The following is a 20,995-nucleotide window of genomic DNA, read 5'->3' on the forward strand; positions in this document are numbered from 1 at the left end:
ATTTCAGAATGTTTTTGGTATCCTCTACTATTTTTTTTTCTTTTTTAATCTATGGAGAGGGGGGAGAGAGGTATATTAGTGTACTATGCCCTCATTTTACTTGATGCCAGGGATCAAACCCAGGGCCTCACATATGTAAGGCACACGCATTGCCACCGAGCTACTTCTCTTATCCTCTATTTTTATATACATGCAGACAAGGAAAAAAAGGAGGAAGAGGAGGCATTAAAAACAATGAAGAAGAGAAGGCGAAAATAGAAAAAAAAAAATACATTATAAGAGGTGATGTATGTCTTCACCTGCCATAGTAGAATGTGTGTGACTTCTATGTAGCCCAGATAAACCATTTACCTAGTTACACCAGATCAAGTCCAAGTTACATGTAGCCAAGACTTAAATTTAAGAGGAGTGAAAGAGCTCACTCCGCTCTGTTACTTGATTCAAACTGAACCCCAACCAAACCCTTTCTTAGGTAGTCTTGAGGAACTGATGTCAAAATAATACATTAAAACCTGGTACATGTTGAAAACATGCAAAGGCTGAGCCTTGCACTTGTTTCCCTCAGACTGATTTGGCTGATCAAAGATTAATTTTTTTTTTTCTGGGAGTCGGGCTGTAGCGCAGTGGGTTAAGTGCAGGTGGTGCAAAGCACAAGGCTGGAGTAAGGATTCTGGTTCGAGCCCCCGGCTCTCTAGCTACCGGAGAGTTGCTTCACAGGCTGCGAAGCAGGTCTGCAGGTGTCTGTCTTTCTCTCCCCCTCTCTGTCTTCCCCTCCTCTCTCCATTTCTCTCTGTCCTATCCAACAACGATGACATCAAGAACAACAACAATAATAACTACAACAATAAAAAAAAAAAGGGCTGCAAGTCGGGCAGTAGCGAAACGGATTAAGCACTGGTGGTACAAAATACAAGGACCGGCATAAGGATCCCAGTTCAAGCCCCCGGCTCCCCACCTGCAGGGGAGTCGCTTCATGAGCAGTGAAGCAGGTCTGCAGGTGTCTGTCTTTCTCTCCCCCTCTCTGTCTTCCCCTCCTCTCTCCATTTCTCTCTGTCCTATCCAACAACAATGACATCAACAACAATAATAACTACAACAATAAAACAAGGGCAACAAAAGGGAATAAATAAATAAATATTTTAAAAAACAAGGGCAACCAAAGGGAATAAATAAATATTTAATATATATATTTTTTTCTGCTCCTATAGTTACATTAGCAGAAAAGCGGGGTGTTCTCAAAGAATTGGTGCTTAACTGATATCAATAAGAAAAGGACAGGAGTGGAGGCTGGGTGGTGGTGCAACTGGTTGAGCTCACATGTTACAATGTGCAAGGACCTGGGTTCGATCCCCCACTCCCCACCTGCAGGGGGAAAGCTTTTACGAGCGGTGAAACAGCGCTGCAGGTGTCTCTCTGTCTCTGTCTCTCTCTACCTCCCTCTCCAATCTCCATTTTTGGCTGTCTCTATCCCATAAATAAATAAAGGCAATAAGATAATAAAAAGAAGGAAAGTGCGGAGTCTTACTTTAATCTGAACTTCCTCATTATCAAATGCGTATGTCACTTGCACCTAACCCAGCTCTCCCTCACAGGGCACTGAAACAGAAACCAGCATAAAGGTCTGAGGAAGGAATTTCCTGGTTGCTTATTATTCTAGACATTGTGGTGGCTGCTGGAGAGAAAGTTGAGCAAGACAGACACCTCCAATTTGATATCTAGAAAGGGAGTCAAGTCGCAAACAGACACCAGGTTGTCTCAAGTACTATAAAAGGATAAAAACGGGGGAATCGTGAGCAGATAGAGTGGAGAGGCCCGATTTGGGTTCAGTGACAGAAGGCAAGTTATCAGCCAAGCCTGCTAATACAAAGGATCTGTGCTGGAGGTGAGAGTGTTTTACAGACACCTAGCACAGGGACACTAGAAAGTGTCAACTGCCGTCCTGTAAAACCATCAAGCTCTCCCCCCACCTCCATAAACCAATAAAAGGGGAAAAAAAAAAAAAAAGAAAGAAAGCTTTACTCCACTGTGGTAAAAATTTTTTTTTTCATCACAGACTCAAAAATCACTTAAGAGTGAAGTACAAGACAGTCTGAGTTGCTGATTTATTGAGATTTTGATCTGTCTCAGGAGATTTTTTTTTTTTTTTTTACCAGTGGAATCCAGGATGCTTTGGTGAAATCCTGTCTACTACCACAGTCACTGTTGGTGACTGTCTGCCATCATCAGGTGGGGAGAATCCTTTCTGCTGCTGTCATGGTGAGAGGATACCGGTTGACAGAGGGACATTTCCACTCAGATGCCTTGATGCTGAGGCAGATGCTCTCAGCCTTTATTAAGCTTCTCAGGTGTCCACATCCTGTTTTCTCTCAGGCTCTGAACTCCAAGTCAGAATGTTTCTTTCTCAGTTTGCCACAGGGAACTATGTTAGTAGCCCTGCTGATGCCTTGTGGTTCTGCTCTGAATGATGTCCTAGAAGGGAGGGGGGATCAGGCTCCAAGTAACTGCTAAATTCTAAAAAAAAATAATCCTGCTTTGCAATTTGCATTTCCACATCCAGAAATAATTAAACAAACAAACACAAAAGCCCTCTTCCCATGTTATCAATAGCAGAACCAAGACTAGACCTCAGGCTTCCTAATGTTTTGCCCAGAATCATTATTTTTATATCTGTGGGTAGCTGAGGTGGAGGCTTGGGGGGGGGGGGGTTGTGTGGAATGTGCTTTCTCCTTTCCAAATTTGAGGTTCGTAAACTATGATGGGCCCTTGTTTAAATTGCAACGTCATTTTATACAATAGAGTTGTATGATTAGAAATCAACCAAGTTAAATGACTGGTAAAGGATGTGGTAAGGCACCAGACAATTGTCACTTGTGGGTTGAGATGCATTTCCAAGAACTTGAGTCCCAGAATGGCCCAGGAGAGTAGGGCAAATGAGCAAGGTCATATTGACCTTTACTGGAGTCATCTGAAACACATGCAAAATTCATTCAACCTAAAGTGAGCTAGAGGTGGAAAACCAGATAGGCTTTGTTTCTCTAAAGTGCCTCCAAAAGCACTCTAAGAGCAAAGGTTATCAGATCACAGATTGCGGGCAGAAACATCTGTATCAGGCACTATGATGCCTCTCCTGATAACTATCTTACTATCTCTTCATCAGTTTATAAGACCGCCTGAAATTTAAAAAGCTGCAATCAAAGGAATATGATGAAAGAAAGAAAAAAATATCTCCGACTCACCTTCAATGTAGGAAATAGATTACCAAAACAACATATCCTATATTTTTAAATTTTTATTATCTTTATTTATGTATTGGATAGAGACAGAAATCAAGAAGGCAGAGGGTGATAGAGAGGGAGAGAGAGACATCTGCAAGGGCTTCCAGGTGGCGACACACCAGGTTAAATGTACACAATACAAGGCACAAGGACCAGCACAAAGATCCCAGTTTGAGTCCCCGGTTCCCCACCTGCAGGAGGGGCCGCTTCACAATTGGCAAAGCAGGTCTGCAGGCGTCTCTCTGTCCCTCTCCTTCTCTATCTCCCCCCTCCTCTCTCAATTTCTCTTTGTCCTATCCAATAAAAATGAAAAAATATCCACCAGTAGCAGTGGATTCGTAGTGTTGGCACAGAGCCCCAGTGATAACTCTGGAGGCAGACACACACACACATACACACACAGAGAGAGAGAGAGACAGAGAGAGAGAGACAAAGGGAGAGAGAGAGAGAGACAACGAGACAGCTACAACACCGCTTCACCACTCGCAAAGCTTTTCTCCTGCAGACAGGGACTGAGGACTCAAATCTGTGTCCTTGCTTATATTTGGTCCCCTACGCCTACACTGAACTTCTCTGTTCCAGTCTCTTGGAAACAGAGTTGGCAGTCAGCTGAGGTAAAGAACAAACACCTCATCACAGACCCCTGCAAGCATCAACCCGGCTTTGACCTGGCACGTTATGACTGGGCCCTCCTCAATCGCTATCGAACAGGCCATGGCCGGTGCGCCGCTATGTTCCATCGCTGGGGAGCCAGAGACGACCCGAACTGCCCCTGCGGCTCCAGACAGACTATGACCCACATAGTCAACGACTGCCACCTCTCCAGATTCAAAGGAGGTCTCGAAACTTGACATCAGGCTCAACCTGACGCTGTTGACTGGCTACGGAAGAAGGGCAAACGCTAGAAGAAGGAACATGTGTGCTCAACCCAGAGTGTCACCACCCAGCCCCCAAAATACTATATTTTTTTCCAGATAAGAAAATAGAGGCAGAAGTGGGGGGGGGGAGGATAAACCACAGCACCAAAAAAAGCTGTTTTTTTTTTTCAATGTGGTGAGTGCCAGGCTCAAACCCAGATTGTGTATGGCAAAGCAACACAGCATCACACAATATAGCATTTTACTAGGACAGTCAAAGAAACTATCTGCCAAGGAAAATCTTCTCTTCAAGGAGGACACCCCCAAAGTAGCTGTAACATAACCAAGTCATTAACCTAGCATGTATTTCTTGAGCACTTAGCATGTACTTAGTGTTTCTCTAGGCATGGAGACAAAATAATAAATAAGACAATGTTCTGGTGGACTGTAGTATGAATAGCTTGTGTAGGAATAGTGCTATGAGGCCGAGAAGGTGTACATTATCTGGCAGGGCCTCAAGCAATGTCATTTCACTATAACCGAGGAGAAAAAAAAATTACCATCTGTCTGAAGTTTGCACCTTCTCCATAGGTTCGTGTGCATTTTCTCCCAGTACTTAGAAACCTCCCTCATCTCAAAGATAGGCATCTTTGGCTCCTTGATAGTTAGGCTCCAGCCTCCCAAGAACCTATAAGCAGGTTGGGTGAGGAGACTGCATAGTGGCTATGCAAAAAGTCCTGAGTACCAGAGGCTCTGATGTCCCAGATTCAATCTCCAAGACCACCAAAAGCCAAAACTGATAAAATAAATAAAATTGAATTTTTTTTCAAGCCTTTAAAAAAAAAAAGGAGTAAACAAGGTGATTGATTGAAGATGAAGAGCAAAAGTGTTTGGGATCTTTCCAAAAACATTTCTTTCCGTGAGCATGAGAAAGAAGGGAAAATGACAGCAGAAAGACAGATTTGTCACTCAACTCTGGCATATCTGGTGACAGGGGGAACTAGAACCTTTTGCAGGACAGTCCTGGGTTCAGGATTAAGCTCCCATGCTGGTGGTGTTTTGGATCTTTAGAAGTGGGGCCTGAAATTTGTCACAGGAATTGAATGCTTATTTATATCCGTTAATGCCAATGCGTGCCCTCTGTCAGCTGCACTACCACCAGCCAGGTCCAGCCGTTAGTCAGTGATCATGTTGGCTATATTACATGTCATTTTGTTTATAAAGATAGTTGGGGTGGGGACAGGCGGTAGCAGTGGGTTAAGCGCACGTGGTGGGAAGCACCAGGATCCTGGTTGGACACCCCGCCCTGGCAGGGAGAGTCCCTTCACAAGCCGTGAAGCAGGTCTGCAGGTGTCTGTCTTTCTCTCTCCCTCTCTGTCTGCCTCTCTTCTCTCCATTTCTCTCTGTCCTATCCAACAACAAGTGCAGCAGCAGCAACAACAATCAATCAATGGGAAAATAAAAATGGCCACCAGCAGCAGTGGATTTGTAGTGCAGGCACAGAGCCCGAGCGATACTCCTGGGGGGGGGAAAGTATATATATAGGGGGCCTGTTGGTGACGTGCCTGGTTAAGCACACACATAACAGTGAGCAAGGACCTGGGTTCAAGGCCCCGCGTCTCCACCTGCAGGGGGAAAGCTTCACAAAGCAGTGAAGCAGGGCTGCAGGTGCCTGTCTCTTTCCCTATCACCCCCCCTTCCTTCTCGATTTCTGGCTGTCTCTATCCAATAAATAAATAAATTATATATATATATATATATATATATATATACACACACACACACACACACACACACACACACACACACACACACACACACACACACATATGTAGGCAATGTTAACTGAGGTCTCACTGTATGAATACATTCGATATTCACAATGACTTGATGACAAATTTACTTCCATAAGTCCTGTAGTAGAAGGCTGATGATTTCCCTCCCAACCCACGTGGCAGTGCATGGAGGGGCCAGTGCAAGGTGGAGTTGGCTGGTACCCATGTGGCCTGACTTCTGAGTTTTCAGTCTTAAGTATCATGCCTAGAGATATTCCAGGGTTATAGCTGGGGCTCACTGCCTACCCTACGAATCTACTGCTCCTGTTGGCTGGGTTTTTTTTTCCCCATTTTTTAAAAATTTATTTATTTATTCCCTTTTGTTGCCCTTGTTATTGTATTGTTATAGTTATTATTGATGTCGTCATTGTTAGAGAGGACAGAGAGAAATGGAGAGAGGAGGGAAAGACAGAGTGGGGGAAAGATAGAAAGATAAGACACCTGCAGACCTGCTTCACTGCCTGGGAAGCAACGCTTCTGCAGGTGGGGAGCCAGGGGCTCGAACCGGGATCCTTATGCCGGTCCTTGTGCTTCGCAACACGTGCGCTTAACCCGCTGCTAGCGCCCTACTTCCTTCTTCTTTTTTCTTTTTTTTTCCATTTTTACTGGATAGGACTGAGAGAAATTAGGAGAGGAGAGGAGAGAGAGAGAGAAAGACAGACATCTACAGATCCACTTCACCACTTGTAAAGTGACACCCCCCCCCCCGCAGGTGGGGAGCCCGGGGGCTCAAACCTAGATCCTTGCGCTTCATACTATGTGCACTTAACCCAGTGCACTAAAATCCAGCCCCCTTTTTCTTATTTCTCTATTGGTTTATTTCTTATTTCTTTATTAATGGTTTACAGTCGATGGTCAAATTCAGTAGTTTGTACATGAGTAACATTTCTCAGTTTTTCAGGTAACAATTCAACCCCCACTAGGTCCTCCTCCAGCGTCATGTTCCAGGACACAAACCCTCTACCCCACCACCCCAGAGTCTTTTACTTTGGTGCAGTACACCAAACCCAATCCAAGTATGCCTTGTTATCTTTTAGGAAGGGGATAAGGTACCAAGTGACATTGCTGTGAACTAGGTGTGTCAAATTTTGTTTGAGGGTGAGGGACTCTGGAGACTTTCTGGAGGAAATAACCCTAATCTGACACCTGACAACCAAACAGGAAGTAGACTGAAGAAGTTTTTTGCAGGCAAAAGATGCTGAGGGAAGTGATTCTGCCAAGGGGGATAAGAGGGACCCAGACTCAAAGGAATAAGACACAGGGACATATGCCAGGAACAGAAGGCTCACAGTGCATCTGGAACACCAGCAGACAAACAGAAACTCAACTGTGACAGAACTGAGATGAACTCTTACTCTTTTTGTTTTATATATAGTCATGGCTATTGTTGCTAGGTCATTCCTGTATTTTGGAGTCAATTATTGTGCAATAATTTTATTCACTGTGATGAATCAGTAACTCGCAAGAGATTCATCTACAGTTCTTACTCCAAAAGGGACTCCTAGCAGAGGATGTAAGCAGAGACGGGACAGACAGCAACCTGTGTTCACAAAATCATCAGAAGTGCTTCCAAGCGCAAGAAAACACTGCAGATTTGTAATAGATTTCTAAATCAACCTCAGATTCATAGATATGATTAATGCTTGCCCAGTCAGAACTCCAAAAGTATACTTTGAACAAGGGATTCTCAACTTTATGAAGCCCCAGTTCCACCATACATCAGAGCTGAGCAGTGCTCTGATGAAAAGAAAATAATAATAATAAATAAATAATTTTGCATGTATCTAAGGGAGGGCTGCAAAGATAGCATAATGGTTAGGCAAAATGACTTTAGTGCTTGAGGCTTGGATATCCCTGATTCAATCCCCAGCACCACTATAAGCCAGAACTTAGTGCTCTGGAAATAAATAAATAAGTACTATTTAAAAAGAGTTGAGGGGAAAATGTACTGATAGCTACCTTAAATGTGGAAATGTACCCATATAACAACAATGGTCACAATAGCAAGTCTGGAAAGCAACATTTCCTTAATCAAGTGATACCGGAATCGGAAGAAGACAAAGAATAAGAAGGAGGAGGAGGAGGTGGTGGTGGATGAGGAGGAGGTGATGGAAAAGAAGACAGAGAAAGAGGAGGAGGTAGAAGAGGAGAAAGAGGAGAAGGGAGAGGAGGAGAAGGAAGAGAATAAGGAAGAGGGGGAGAAGGAAAAGAAGGAGGAAGAAAAAGAGGAGGTGGAGGAGAAGGTGGAGGAGAAGGCAGAGGAGGAGAGAGAGAGGAGGTAGAGTAGGAGGAGGCAAAAGAGGAAGAGAAGATAGAGGAGGAAGAGGGGGAGAAGGAGGAGAAGAAGGCAAAGAAGGAGAAGAACAAGGAGGAGAAGAAGAAGGAGGAGGAGGAGGTGGTGGTGGTAGAGGGTTTATTTGTTGCAAATAAACAAGTACATTCATTGCAATTTGTTGACACCACTACAGAGTAAGTAAGTAGAGGGTATTCTACTTACAGCCTAGATTACACCCATTTAAACTTCATCGTATGTCTACATCATCACCCTTTCTATTTCCACAAAGACAACAAGAAGAAGACGCAGCAACTGAATCTGGCCAAACATTATCATGGCATATTTATGGGAACCTTCCATTAGCCAGATCTATACTTCAGGACAGACAGCTTCCTAACACATCTTTTTTTTTCTTTTTAATAAGAAACACCAAACTACCTGAAAAATATCAGTACTACCATATTTTTTAAATGTGTCAATTTGAAGAAAAATTTCAGGACACATACACACACACACACACACACACACACACATACACACACAAAATAGTAGCTTCATGCCTGAATTCACTTTTAACTATTTAAAAAGTGTACACCGTGCCCTATTTCTCTCCAAAGATTATTCCCCTATAGATCCAGTGATATTTAGTGTAAACTTGCAGCCGAGCGGGGAGCCTGACTCTCCACATGTCCAGTATCTGAGTAAATAAACAAGTCTCCAAGGAATGTGATCATTCACAACACTAAGTTCAGTGTCTTTACATCCCCCTCCACTGTCACCCCACACACACACCGGACCCCACCCCACCCTGGACTCAACTGACTTCTATCCTCAAAGTTTCTTCCGGGACTGGAAGAACAGCAGAATCTGAGTTCTGCCACGTAGTATATTTATCTAGTGAAATATGAGCTCTGGGTACAAGGGGGAATGCCTTGCCACAGACATCCCATCCATCTGTTGAAAATAATCAGTCTGAGAAAATCAAAGTGCCTGGCAAAGTTAAAATCGGGGACATACCAAAGACTAACAAGGGTTCTGTGTAGAACTGTGAGTTATTTTATCGACTTGGAATCCGTGTTTGAGGAAGGGATTTGATCACTTACTATTGGTCAAGAAAATGCATCTGTCTTCTGAAGCCTGCAAGGCAGGCAGGCAGGCAGGAGTCTCTGGGGAACTGCTGCTTGTATGTTTGTCACTGGCTAAGATCAGGCTAAGATTTGCATAAACTGTTACTCCAGGTAGTTCAGCTGTTTGAGAACCTTCACATTATCCTGGGGCCTCACCTGGTGCCTTTAACTGTGACTGAAAACATTATATATATATATTGCCTCCAGGGTTATCGCTGGGGCTCAGTGCCTGCACTACCAATCCACTGCTTTTGGAGGCCACTTTTTGCATTTTTATCAGATAGGACAGACATAAATTGAGATAGAAGGGGAGGATAGATAGAGAGGGGGGAAGAAAGATAGACACCTGCAGACCTGCTTCACCACTTGTAAGCTACCGCCCTGAAGGTGGGGAACTCGGGGCTCAAACTAGGATTCTTCCACCAGTCCTTGCGCTTTGTGCCATGGGCACTTACCCCGCTGTGCTACTGCCCGGCACTAATCACATTCTACTAATAACAGTAACTGCATGTAGTATACACTGTCTGTGATATGTCAGGAACCTTCACAGTGATGTTTCAAATTAAAAAAAAAAACTCATTTAGAGGGGCCAAGCTGTGTTGCACATGATTAAATGCACACATGTACATTAAATGTACATGACAACCCAGGTTCAAGCCCCCGGGGGAAAGCTTCACTCATGGTGAAGCAGCAGGGCTGCAGGTATCTGTCTCTCTTCCTCTCTGTCTCTCCCATTTCTCTCTCAATTTCTGTCTCTATCCAATAATAAATAAGTACAATAGTTTTTAAAATCTCATTTAATCCTCCTTAGTGCAATTGGAAGCAGTTCCTGCTGCTCCAGTCTACAGCTCTAAGCATAAACTGAGGCTTAAATAAGAGGTCAACCAGGAAGATGTTGAGACCCAAATCTGAACTCCATGACTATAAAGCAGTCACTCTTAGTACAGTGCCACACTGTGAGGAAAAGCCGGGAAGACTGGACATTACTTCCAGTACAGCCTAGATCTTTTCCTAGAATAACAAAGTCTATCTCTAACTTCAACAATATCACTCATCGATAGGACTGTACTAAGCAGAACGGGTTGTTTTTGTTTGCACATTTGTTTGTTCTGCAATAGCAACATCTGGGATGGAAACAACTGAAATTCTAAGATGACTTTCTAGACTCTGTGTCTCTCAGGAGGGAATACAGGCCCATGTCCATCTCTGCACTGGATAAGGCTGACTGCCAGAATTCGCCTTTCTCCTCTGGATCGTGAGGTGAATTCAGTGAACCACACACACTGCTATCACTTCCCACCTTAGCTCTACACATGTTTACTCCTAGAGTAAAGACTTGCATTCAGATGGGAAAACACGCAGAAAGGGGGGGCGGGGAGAGAATAGAACTCACAGCTTCTGCTAGCGTTTGCCCTTCTTCCGTAGCCAGTCAACAGGTCAGGTTGAAAGCTGTCAGGAGCTGCTTGTTGCTGGCTTTGAAAGTGACTGGAATCCATGTGGATTCAGTCGGCGAGGAAGGATCGTCAGTTTCCCCAGTGAATGGGTACTCACGGGATGCACCACAAGAAGGTCGATCCAATGCATCCCAACTCACAGCTAAATGTAAGGAGTAATATTGCAGCAGGTTTCCTAAATTTCAATTAAGATAAGACTGTGACTCAAGAGGCAATTAGGTTTAAGTGAGTACAGATGCTGTGATTCTAGTAGCACAATCTTGGTCTGCAAGGCTGAGCTAGAAGGAAACCCATTAGGGCCAGCAGAACAGCCCACTTGGACAGTGGGCTGGCTGCTTCATCACTCCTGTGACCCAGGTTCAAAACCAATCCCCACAAAAACACTGAGGAAAGCCTTGGTGCTGTGGTGTCTTTACCTCTAAAGAAAAAAAAAAAGGTGAAGAGGTGGGGAATGCAACCTATTGCTTAAGGTACTTGTCAGGAGTTAATGAGCTAAGCCTGTGAAAAAAGTTTGCACAGCAAATGGGTTCAGTGTAGGATAACTGTGTTCTTTTATTTTTTTTCCTTTTAGAAAATTTTACTTATTATCGTATAGAAATCAAGAGAAATTCACAGAGAAAGATAGAGAGGGAAAGAGACAGAGAGACACTGCTCAGGGGAGGCACTCCACTTTCATATGAAACCGAGATGCGATGTTACGTTCACAAGTGTGCTTCCTGCTGATAATTATACAGACTGGAGATTCACATCCAAAACCTTCACATACCAAAACAGTTTCACTGAAATTGAATTTGCAGGAATAGACCACATAAGCAGACACAAGTAAATTACTCAGATCTGCAAAGTTTACAGAAACGCTACCCAAACAAAATAAAAGCCAGGGGCAACCCCACTACCGACCTTGAGTTGCAAAGTATATTCCTTGTCCCACATGGAAAGAGGCATTTTCCTGTACCGTCCCAGAATAAAGCCTAAGTGTCAGTTCCAATATTAACATTTAGTTCTACATTTCCTTCGGAGGGTCACTAATTCCAAGGTTCAGCATGCCTGAATGTTCCGTGGTTGAGTAGCTTTTAGTGGCCTTAAAGAGATTACCTCAAATGCAAAAACCTCTGGATATAAGACCAGAAACATTATGAAAGGGGAAAAAGCAAACAAACAAACAAAAAAAAACTTCCAACTACTTTGTAATTCAGCTTTCAAGAACTGAAAACTGCTTAAATCCCTATTTGCATGTCGAAAAACTGCCAGGTTTCAGGCATGGGAGATGTCCTGTTCTGTTTTTTTTTTTTTTTTTTTTTTTGCAGACAATGTGTCATCAACCAAGTATTTATTTGAGCACTTGAATCATGCAGAGCAATGTGCAAAAGCAGGGCCCAGGACAGAAAGAAAAAACAGCTCTCTGCCCTCAGGGTGCTCTGACTTAATTGAGAGCCCTTTGTCTCACCTGTTGCTGTGCTGATGGTATTTTTATTGTTACTATTTTAACCCTTTCAGTACTTGAAGCTCCTTGGTCTACCATCAAGTAACAGAAGAGTCTTGTTTGAACTCCAGTTTGGTAGAATGACTTCAAAGCAGAACCCTTAACGTTTCCTATTATTATCAAGTCTTTTGAATCTCAATGTAACAAGGCGTGTTATTGTTTTGTTTTGTTTTGTTTTGTTTTGTTTTCAGCAGGTGAAGTGGATGCTTGGTTGAGGTGACCTGAGTGCAACCCAAAACCAGGAGAAAGAGTTTAGGAGAGCAGTCCAGATCAGATCTGAAAGGAGGTCATGTGGAGGCAGTGGTGTGGAGAGAGCAAAGAGTATTCATTCTCAGGGAAGAAAGACACAGATGAAAAGGCCCAGGTCAGAATAAGCCAGGTGTGTGCAGTGGCTGGGAAGCCAAGAGGACTTTTCTCTCTTTGCTTTGGCGGAGACAACGTTGTGTGGAGATGCATTCAAATTGAACTTTAAAGTGTAGGAAAACAGAAAATGTTTTGTCCCCTTCAGAGAGTGTCCCATTTCCCACTCAGGCCCCAATTTGCGTGCCACAGTCCTGACTCGGCGATCCTTCTCTCAATGGGCGCTTATGTTCTCGCCAGGAAGGGGCAGCCCTTGCTAAATGTTATGGTTTGGAATGATCCCTCACAAGGATGGAAAACCGAGTTAATTCAATTAAGGTCCGGGGTCCTGGGCTTTGAACCAGCCACAGTCTCAATTTTATGAGAGGATGAAAAGTTAATTATTTGCCGAGTTCGAGTGAAGTCTACTTTGAAAAATCCTTTTCCAAAAGAGTAATTTCCACTTCAGCTTCCCTGTGGAAAATCAAGGCAGGTTGAACCAGGGTCACAAAGGGAACCCCAGGAGCTGGGTGTACAGAGAGAGCCCCGTCCCCTCAGCTCCTTGTCCTTCATCCCACAACTGAAGGGTTGTTGGTGTTTGGATGATGACCAGGCCCCACAGTCTAACAAATTGAAAAGAAAATACAAGCTGAATTTGGGAAGTCCGAATTTTAGGGTGGGTGCTTTTTTTTTTTTTTTTTTTAGGGCAAGATCATAGTAATTCATTTGACTGAGTTTTTGATTTCTTTTTTTATATATATTTATTTATTCTCCTTTGGTTGCCTTGTTGTTTTATTGTTGTAGTTATTATTGTTGTCCTCATTGTTGGATAGGACAGAGAAAAATGAAGAGAGGAAAGGAAGACAGAGAGGGGGAGAGAAAGATAGACAACTGCAGACCTGCTTCACTACCTTTGAAGGGACTCCCCTGCAGGTAGGGAGCCGGGGGCTCAAACTGGGATCCTTATGCCAATCCTTGCGCTTTGCGTCACGTGCACTTAACCCGCTCCTATCACCCGACTCCAGGGTTTTCCACTTCTAACTGGTAGTCACCGCACAACTGCTTTCAATGCAATTATTTAATTTAAGGTCCTGAATTTAAGTCATAAACACCTGTAGATGCATATATCTATAACTGTGAGATAATGCCAGTGAGGCAGAAAGCACAAATAAAGTGAAAATTATCTATAAAACCACTGGCCAGTTAGTAGATTATGTATATACTTCCCCAAACTGCCCAAGCATGTGTGAACATATATAGAATATATATATATATATATAATATATATAATATATATATCACATAACTAAGCACAAAGAAAAGCTGCTTATGACTAGCTTCTTCTTGTTGTTTGTTTGTTTGTCAGCAGGGTTATCAGGACCTAGGGTTTGCATCATGAATCCACTGCTTCTGGTGGCCTTTTTTTTTTTTCCTTTGATAGGATAGAGAGAAACTGTACAGGAAGGGGGAGAGAGGAGAGAAATAGACACCTGCAGTACCTGTTTCGCCACTTCATGGCTCCTTGAACCTACCCCCTGCAGACTGGGGTAAGGGAGGGTGCTCAAACCCTTGCCATTGTTCATGATAAGAAGTGAGTTTAACCAGATACACCACTGCCCTACCCCCTACTAGCTTAGGGTCTTGGAAGATTTTTTTTTCTTTTTTTTATTTAATTTTTTTATTTCTTTATTGGGGAATTAATGTTTTACATTCGACAGTAAATATAATAATTTGTACATGCATAACATTCCCCAGTTTTCCATATAACAATACAACCCCCACTAGGTCCTCTGTCATCCTTCTTGGACCTGTATTCTCCCCACCCACCCACCTCAGAGTCTTTTACTTTGGTGCAATACACCAATTGGAAGATTATTTTTGTATTAATTGGGGTAGCATAATTTTCAGAGAAAGAAAACAGAAATCATTAGAATGAGTTGAGAAAACTACCCAGCAATTTCCAAGTCCAGTAAAAAAAAAAAAAAAAATCCCATCTATGGCATGGTTCTGTGGTTAAAAGACAGTCGTGTGTGGAAGTGTCTGAGTATGCAAATCTAATAACTGCTCAGAAAATGCTGGGTATTGTTTGAGCATCACTCAGTATAAATGTGAGTAATCCTTTTGAAAGAGAGTAAAACATCACAATTTGTTTATAAACACATCTCTCTGATTATCTTACTATGTCTTCTTGATGGGAATCTAGGTCCTAATTTCTCACACTCATTGGTAGATCTATGATATGCATTTTGCATGTGTAACTTTTGTAGCTGTGATGTTGGTGTGGGAAACCGGAAATAAATATTTTCTTATCTATCACTAGGGCTTGGTTCTACTATTTCCAGCAGCTATTTTTCTTTTATTTGTTCATTTTTATTTTGTATGTCTTAATTGTATTTTTATTGATTTATTATTGGATAGAGATTGAGAGAAATTCAGATGGAAGGGGGAGACAGAGGAGAGAGACAGAGGGATACCTGCACCCCTGCTTCACCACTCATGAAGCTTTCCCCCCTGCAGGTGGGGACCAGGGGCTTGAACCTGGGTCCTTGTGCTCTGTGATGTGTGCACTCAACCAGGTGCGCCAATGCCTGCTCCCCCTTTTTGTCTGTATTTTTGATTGAGATGTAAGATAAAGAAACTGAGCGGGAAAGAGACAGAGGAGACATCCCTGCGGCACTGTTCCCTTGGTTGCTAAATCTTCTCTCCTGCAGGTGGGGACCAGGGAGGACCTTGAACATGTGCATGTGCACTCTCTCAGATAAGCTATGACCTACCTGGTTCTCTGCTATGCAAGAATTCCATTACTACTGTTAGCATTTCTCCTGGGGGACAGAGAAACAAAGGACTTGATCAAATTTTCTAGGGACACTAGGTTCAAAAGTCTGAGCAAACTAGCAACCAGTTCCAAGAAGTTTCCCTAGACATGCAATTCCCTTCACATTCTGCCTCTGGATTGTGACATGAAGTGTTTTTTTGGTCATTTTTTTGGGTTGGTTGGTTGGTTTTTAAAATTTTTTTTTTATTCCTTGGACTTTCCAGAGTTCATAATACCCTGGGAATAAATAATATATATTTATATAAACAATTATATTAATTGTATATTCATATAAGTCTACATGTATGTAACTACATATATATACTAAATTAAATATATTTATATATTTCATTTGTATTTATTTATTGCCACCAGTTATCAATAAAGCTCTAGACTAGCACATGAACCCACTGCTCCTATCAGAGTTTTTTCCCTTTATTATTTCCCCCTTTCTTTTTATTTGATAGAACAGAGTAGAATTGAGAGGAGAGGGTTAGTTAGAGAGAAAGAGTCACCCGCAGCAGACTATGGGCTCTAGTATGTAAAGTGCATTCAGCCAGGTGTCCCACCACTCAGCCCATCCACTTGGGAATGTTGATTTGATCTTTTTTTTTTTCAAAGACTTATGTACTTCTTTTATATTTACTTATCTATTTATTTATTTATTTTTACCAAAGCACTCTTCATTTATGGCTTATGGTAGTATGGAGTATTGAACCTGGGACTTTGGACCCTCCGGTAGGAAATGGTTTGCATAACCATTATGCTATCTCCCCTGACCCAGGAATTTACTTTTTTTTTTGGAGAGAGAGTAGAGTTCCACTTTGGCATTATGCTGTAGTGGGGATTGAGCCCTGGACCTCATGTTTGCAAGAGACAAGCTCTATCCATTGCACTACCTCACCAGTCACCAAATGTATTCAAACCTCCATACAACCAGTAAGTAAACTAAGTGAAAGACATACAAGAGTTGGTGATGGAAAACATTACCTGCTGTGGAGTGGCAGTCAGATTTGCTTAGTGGAGAAAGTAAGCCCTAAGTGACAGGAAGGATTGGGAACAACACCATGAATACAAGAAGTGCATGTATGTATACACTAGTGGATTCTCCAGATCTATTGACAAAACTGAGTTCCTTAGCAATGATGACATGAAAATTCAGCTGGATTTCCTTATATCCCAATGTCAAAGACTTTCCAGATTCAAACAGGCCCATCAAAGAGAAACAAGTAACATCAAAATCACACATATTCTCTGCAAACATTTTCCTGTGTCCATAATGACTTCAAATTCCTTTCAGGCAGATGATACCTATGGATGGCCTCTATGGGCTCTCTCTCTCTCTCTCTCTCTCTCTCTCTCTCTCTCTCTCTCTCTCTCTCTTCTCTGTTTCCTTTCTCACTGGCTTATGGCATCAATGAGACCTTTGGTGTCACAGGCATGAAAGTCTTTTTGCATAACCATTATGCTGTCTTTGCAACCCATCCCTTCTCCATTCTTACAGTTACAAATCCACCACTTCAGAAGAGAATCACATGGCAGAGAAGGGCAAGAGAAAGAGAGAGGGAGAAGAAACTGAAAAAAAAAATAAAAGCAAAAACCCACCCTCATTAAGGGGCTGGTGACAGATATGAGAAAGGTCACCCTTCTGAAGCTACTGCAGCTTCCTTGTCTCCGAGAGTCCCTGGCAAACAAAACCTTGTTAGCAGATATTTTCAGAACATTCATTTACTTCAAAAATCAGATCAGTAAAGGGTTGGGCATATTCTCTGAGAACTCTGGTCAGCTTTCAAGTAGAAAATTCTAAATGCAGTCATTGATGCAGTGATTAAGGGGAATAATTATCTCTTCCCTTTATTCTGCCACAAAGAATTGCTGGAGGCCAAGAACCGATTAGATCTGGCTAACAGACCCTGCCCTACCTCCCCACCACCCCACCCCCACTGCCTCTTAGATGAAAACTGGTAAAATATTTTGCAGCTGAACTAATTCAAGAAGTTATAAAACTAGCATCCACCATTTGGGATTTAAAAACTCAAATATAGGGGATTAGATAAATTGACTTTATATACTGTTACTACGATTCCATAAACAACCCCCAGTAGGAATTAAGCTCCTCAGTGTTGTACAAATTTAGGTGGATTTTGAGAGGTGTTTGAACTGATTTGAATCAACAAGGAATTGCTAATGGTTTTTATAGCTAACACTTTTGACTCTTCTCTCTAAAAGCAAACACACACACACACACAGAGAGAGAGAGAGAGAGAGAGAGAACTCAAGAGTATGTTTGTGTCTGCTAAGGAACCCAGATCTTACATAATGAAGATCCGTGTGATCCTTGTACTGTTTTTCTTCTAAAACTTCTCAACATGACTCGCAAGATGCAAAGACCAGAATGCAGGTGACAGACAATACCTTTGCCAAAATCTAAACAGACATTGTATGACTCACTTAGTGCTCATTTCATTGTGAGATCATGAAGCAGAATCCCCAAGTGACTGTTAAATAATCTTTGAAATAAGACATCAATGTTACAAAAACAGCTAAAATTCACATGAGCATGTCGGAAAATCTTATCCTTAGAAATATCCCTAAGTACATCAAAGGTTCCAACTCAGAAAGAGAAGAGACAGAATGCTAGCTGGAGAAATGACACAGTGAATGCACAGGACTTGCTTTGGTGTGGCCTTGGTTCCATTCCCAGAACCATGTGTGCTGTAGGGGAGTGGTTATCAGGGGAGGGTATGGGATACGAAGATCTGGTGGTGGGAATTGTGTGGAGTTGTACCCCTCTTATCCTATGGTTTTGTCAATGTTTCCTTTTTATAAATAAAAAAATTTTTTTTAAGTAGTAATGGGTGTAGCTGTGACTTAAAATGAAAAAGAAGGGTGCAGAGGTAGATGACATAATGGTTATGGAAAAAGACTCTTGTGCCTGAAGCTCTGAAATCCTAGGTTCAGTCCCCTGCACTACCATAAACCAGAGCTGATCAATACTCTGATTTAAAAAAAAGAAGAAAAGAAAAAGAAAAAAAGCAAGACCATAGAAAAATTTGGAAAAATATTTATAAGCAGATAGTTACAGAAACAATAGCCAACCCATATCTGTGACCTTGAGAGAATCACTGCAGTTTCAGTTCTGAGTAGGGACACAGAACTCTGGTGATGGGAAAGATGTGGGATTATACTATTATTTTGTAATTTTGTAAATCACTTATAATTTTTTTTAAATATTGGTGTATGTGAAACAGCTCACAATATTTTATTTAAAAGGAGAATTAGAGGAAAAGTCTACCAATCACTGGGAGAGAAAATGTCACAGCAGCACCAAAACTACAGAACTGGCCTCATAGCCAGGGGACAGGGGACTCTGAATTCAATTAGCGCCGCTCTCCTACAAATGGAAAACCGTGCATTCGAAAACCAGTGCTTATGATAGTCCTGGGGATTATCAAGGGAGGGAAATGGAGAAATGGAAAAAAAAAAAAAAAAAGGTAAATGAAACAAGAACTGAAGTTCTGGACTATGGCAGAGAAAGGACATACTCAATGAAAGCTGCATACGTAGAAGCAGGTGGAGAAGATGTTGACTTTATTTAGCATTAATTGCAGGAAAAGGTTTATAAAATGTGGCCAAAAAAAAGTTGAAATCCCCAATGTTATGTCAAAATTTTGCCACCCCCTGTTCCAAGGCAGGTGTATTATTCCTGGTCCCCGGGATTAAAGTAAATCATTGCTTTCCCATGTATTGTAAATATTACATTTCATTATTTTTTACTGCCCTGCTTCTTGAGGTTTTGTGGCTTAATCATCATGATTATGCCTAAAGTTATCATGGGTTCCATGTCAGGAAAGGGAATGTCAGGAATGGAATATCCTTCCAATATCCCTTTCTACCTTTAAATTCCTAGATGAAGCTTCTCTACATATATATATATATTTTTTAAACTTCTCTGGGGTGAAATATATTTTCACAATATATGATCACAAGTAAATGTCTCTCATCCCACTGCACTGGCACATAGATATTCAGACTAGAGACACTGACCCCTTGAACCATTCATTCGTTTGAAGAAACTCAGCTTTACTAATCACTTCAAACAAAATGTAGGTTGAGTACACCCACAGATCCCTAGTGAATCAATCAGAGCATATTTATTAAGCCTCAACTCAAAATTAAAATGTCCACGTACCATTTTCCAAATAGGCTGTCTCTCCTACTCACTAAAAATTTCATAAATATATAAAAATAGACAGACAACCAGTAGCCATAGTAGAGAAACAAGGACAGATAAGCCATTTTGTTCAATATCATTTCAGTACAGCACTGGTGAGAAAGGAAAAAGAATCTCGCGGTCCAGGAGGTAACATGGTGGACCATAAAGCACTGGACTCTCAGGCCTAAAGTCCTAAGATAGATTCTCAGAAGCACATGTACCAGAGTGATGCCTGGTTCCTTCTCTCTTTCTCTATTTCTCCTTTCTCTCTCATTAATAAATAAATAAAATATTTTTAAAAATCTCAACATTAAATGAAGAACTTGATTTGCTGTCTATCACAGTACTTAAAAATCATGACTTCCTAGGCAAGGTTAATGAGAACTTACTATATTTTCATAAACCGTAAGATCAGTGCGCCCTTAGCCATCCATTTTCATAATATATGCGAGTCTATGCCTTACACTTAAAGAAAAGTGAGAGTTTTATTTTGTTTTGGTTTTTCCCTAGCTTGTCTAGAGAGAGCCCATTTTTATCTCCCTTGGTGATGAGAATGATCCTGTTGAGAGTGCATATTCTGATTGGTACCCTTCAGCCTAACCCTGAAAGTTAGATTATATATGAGCCTAAGGTGAAATGTTTTCCTGATGGGGCAGGACAATCTCCACCTCTGGAGATTGTCAATATCTGAACCAAATGAAGCCTTGACTACCAGGGCAATCCTGTGAATTATTGTCTGTTTAACATCACCCTTGACTTTTAAACATCAGAAGCACTTTCATCACCCCCTAGCCCCCAGATATTGACAGATCCTGCAATCCCCCAGTTGTAGGAACCAGACATGTCCCCCCAGATATTGACAGATAGCTAGACCAGCCTGGAACCAGTGGTTTAGAGGGGTAAAGGTCTAGAAGTGAAAGTGACAGGGAGTGTTTCTTCCTAGGTTTTGCTACACACACATTCACCTCCACAGCTTTGGTTTGCTTTCCCTAAATTATTATCCTGTGGCAAGGGATTTCTTCATCCTTTTTTAATTTAATAAACCCAACCTGTTCAGAGTGGCTTTTTTTTTCCCCCTTCTAAAGATTTGGACAAAAATCATATCCATAATTGCATTTCAAAACAAATCTCAAAAACATGTATTGATACTCTTTCAAAACCAGCTTGGGAGTGGTCTCATGCAGAGAGTGGTATACAAATATTGTCCTCTTGCAGAATATAAACTTGAGCAGGCATTGTGAGGTCTTGTATACAGCAGAGCTGAGCAACAGACAGAATTCAACACACAAGAAGTATCTTGTGGAATGAGTACAAAGCCT

The 20,995-nt window shown here is 41.8% G+C and overlaps 1 long non-coding RNA gene across 1 annotated transcript in view; it reads right to left on the reverse strand.

The window, feature by feature from the left end:
- Positions 1-11,980, reverse strand: part of LOC132541695 (uncharacterized) — a 95,557-nt gene extending 83,577 nt beyond the window's left edge. The window contains exon 1 of the long non-coding RNA XR_009552794.1: positions 11,724-11,980. This is a non-coding gene — a long non-coding RNA (uncharacterized LOC132541695). The remainder of the gene's footprint in view (positions 1-11,723) is intronic.
- Between the last annotated feature and the right edge of the window lie 9,015 nt (positions 11,981-20,995).

This window comes from Erinaceus europaeus, chromosome 12, assembly GCF_950295315.1.
Source record: "Erinaceus europaeus chromosome 12, mEriEur2.1, whole genome shotgun sequence".
Classification (NCBI taxonomy): domain Eukaryota; kingdom Metazoa; phylum Chordata; class Mammalia; order Eulipotyphla; family Erinaceidae; genus Erinaceus; species Erinaceus europaeus.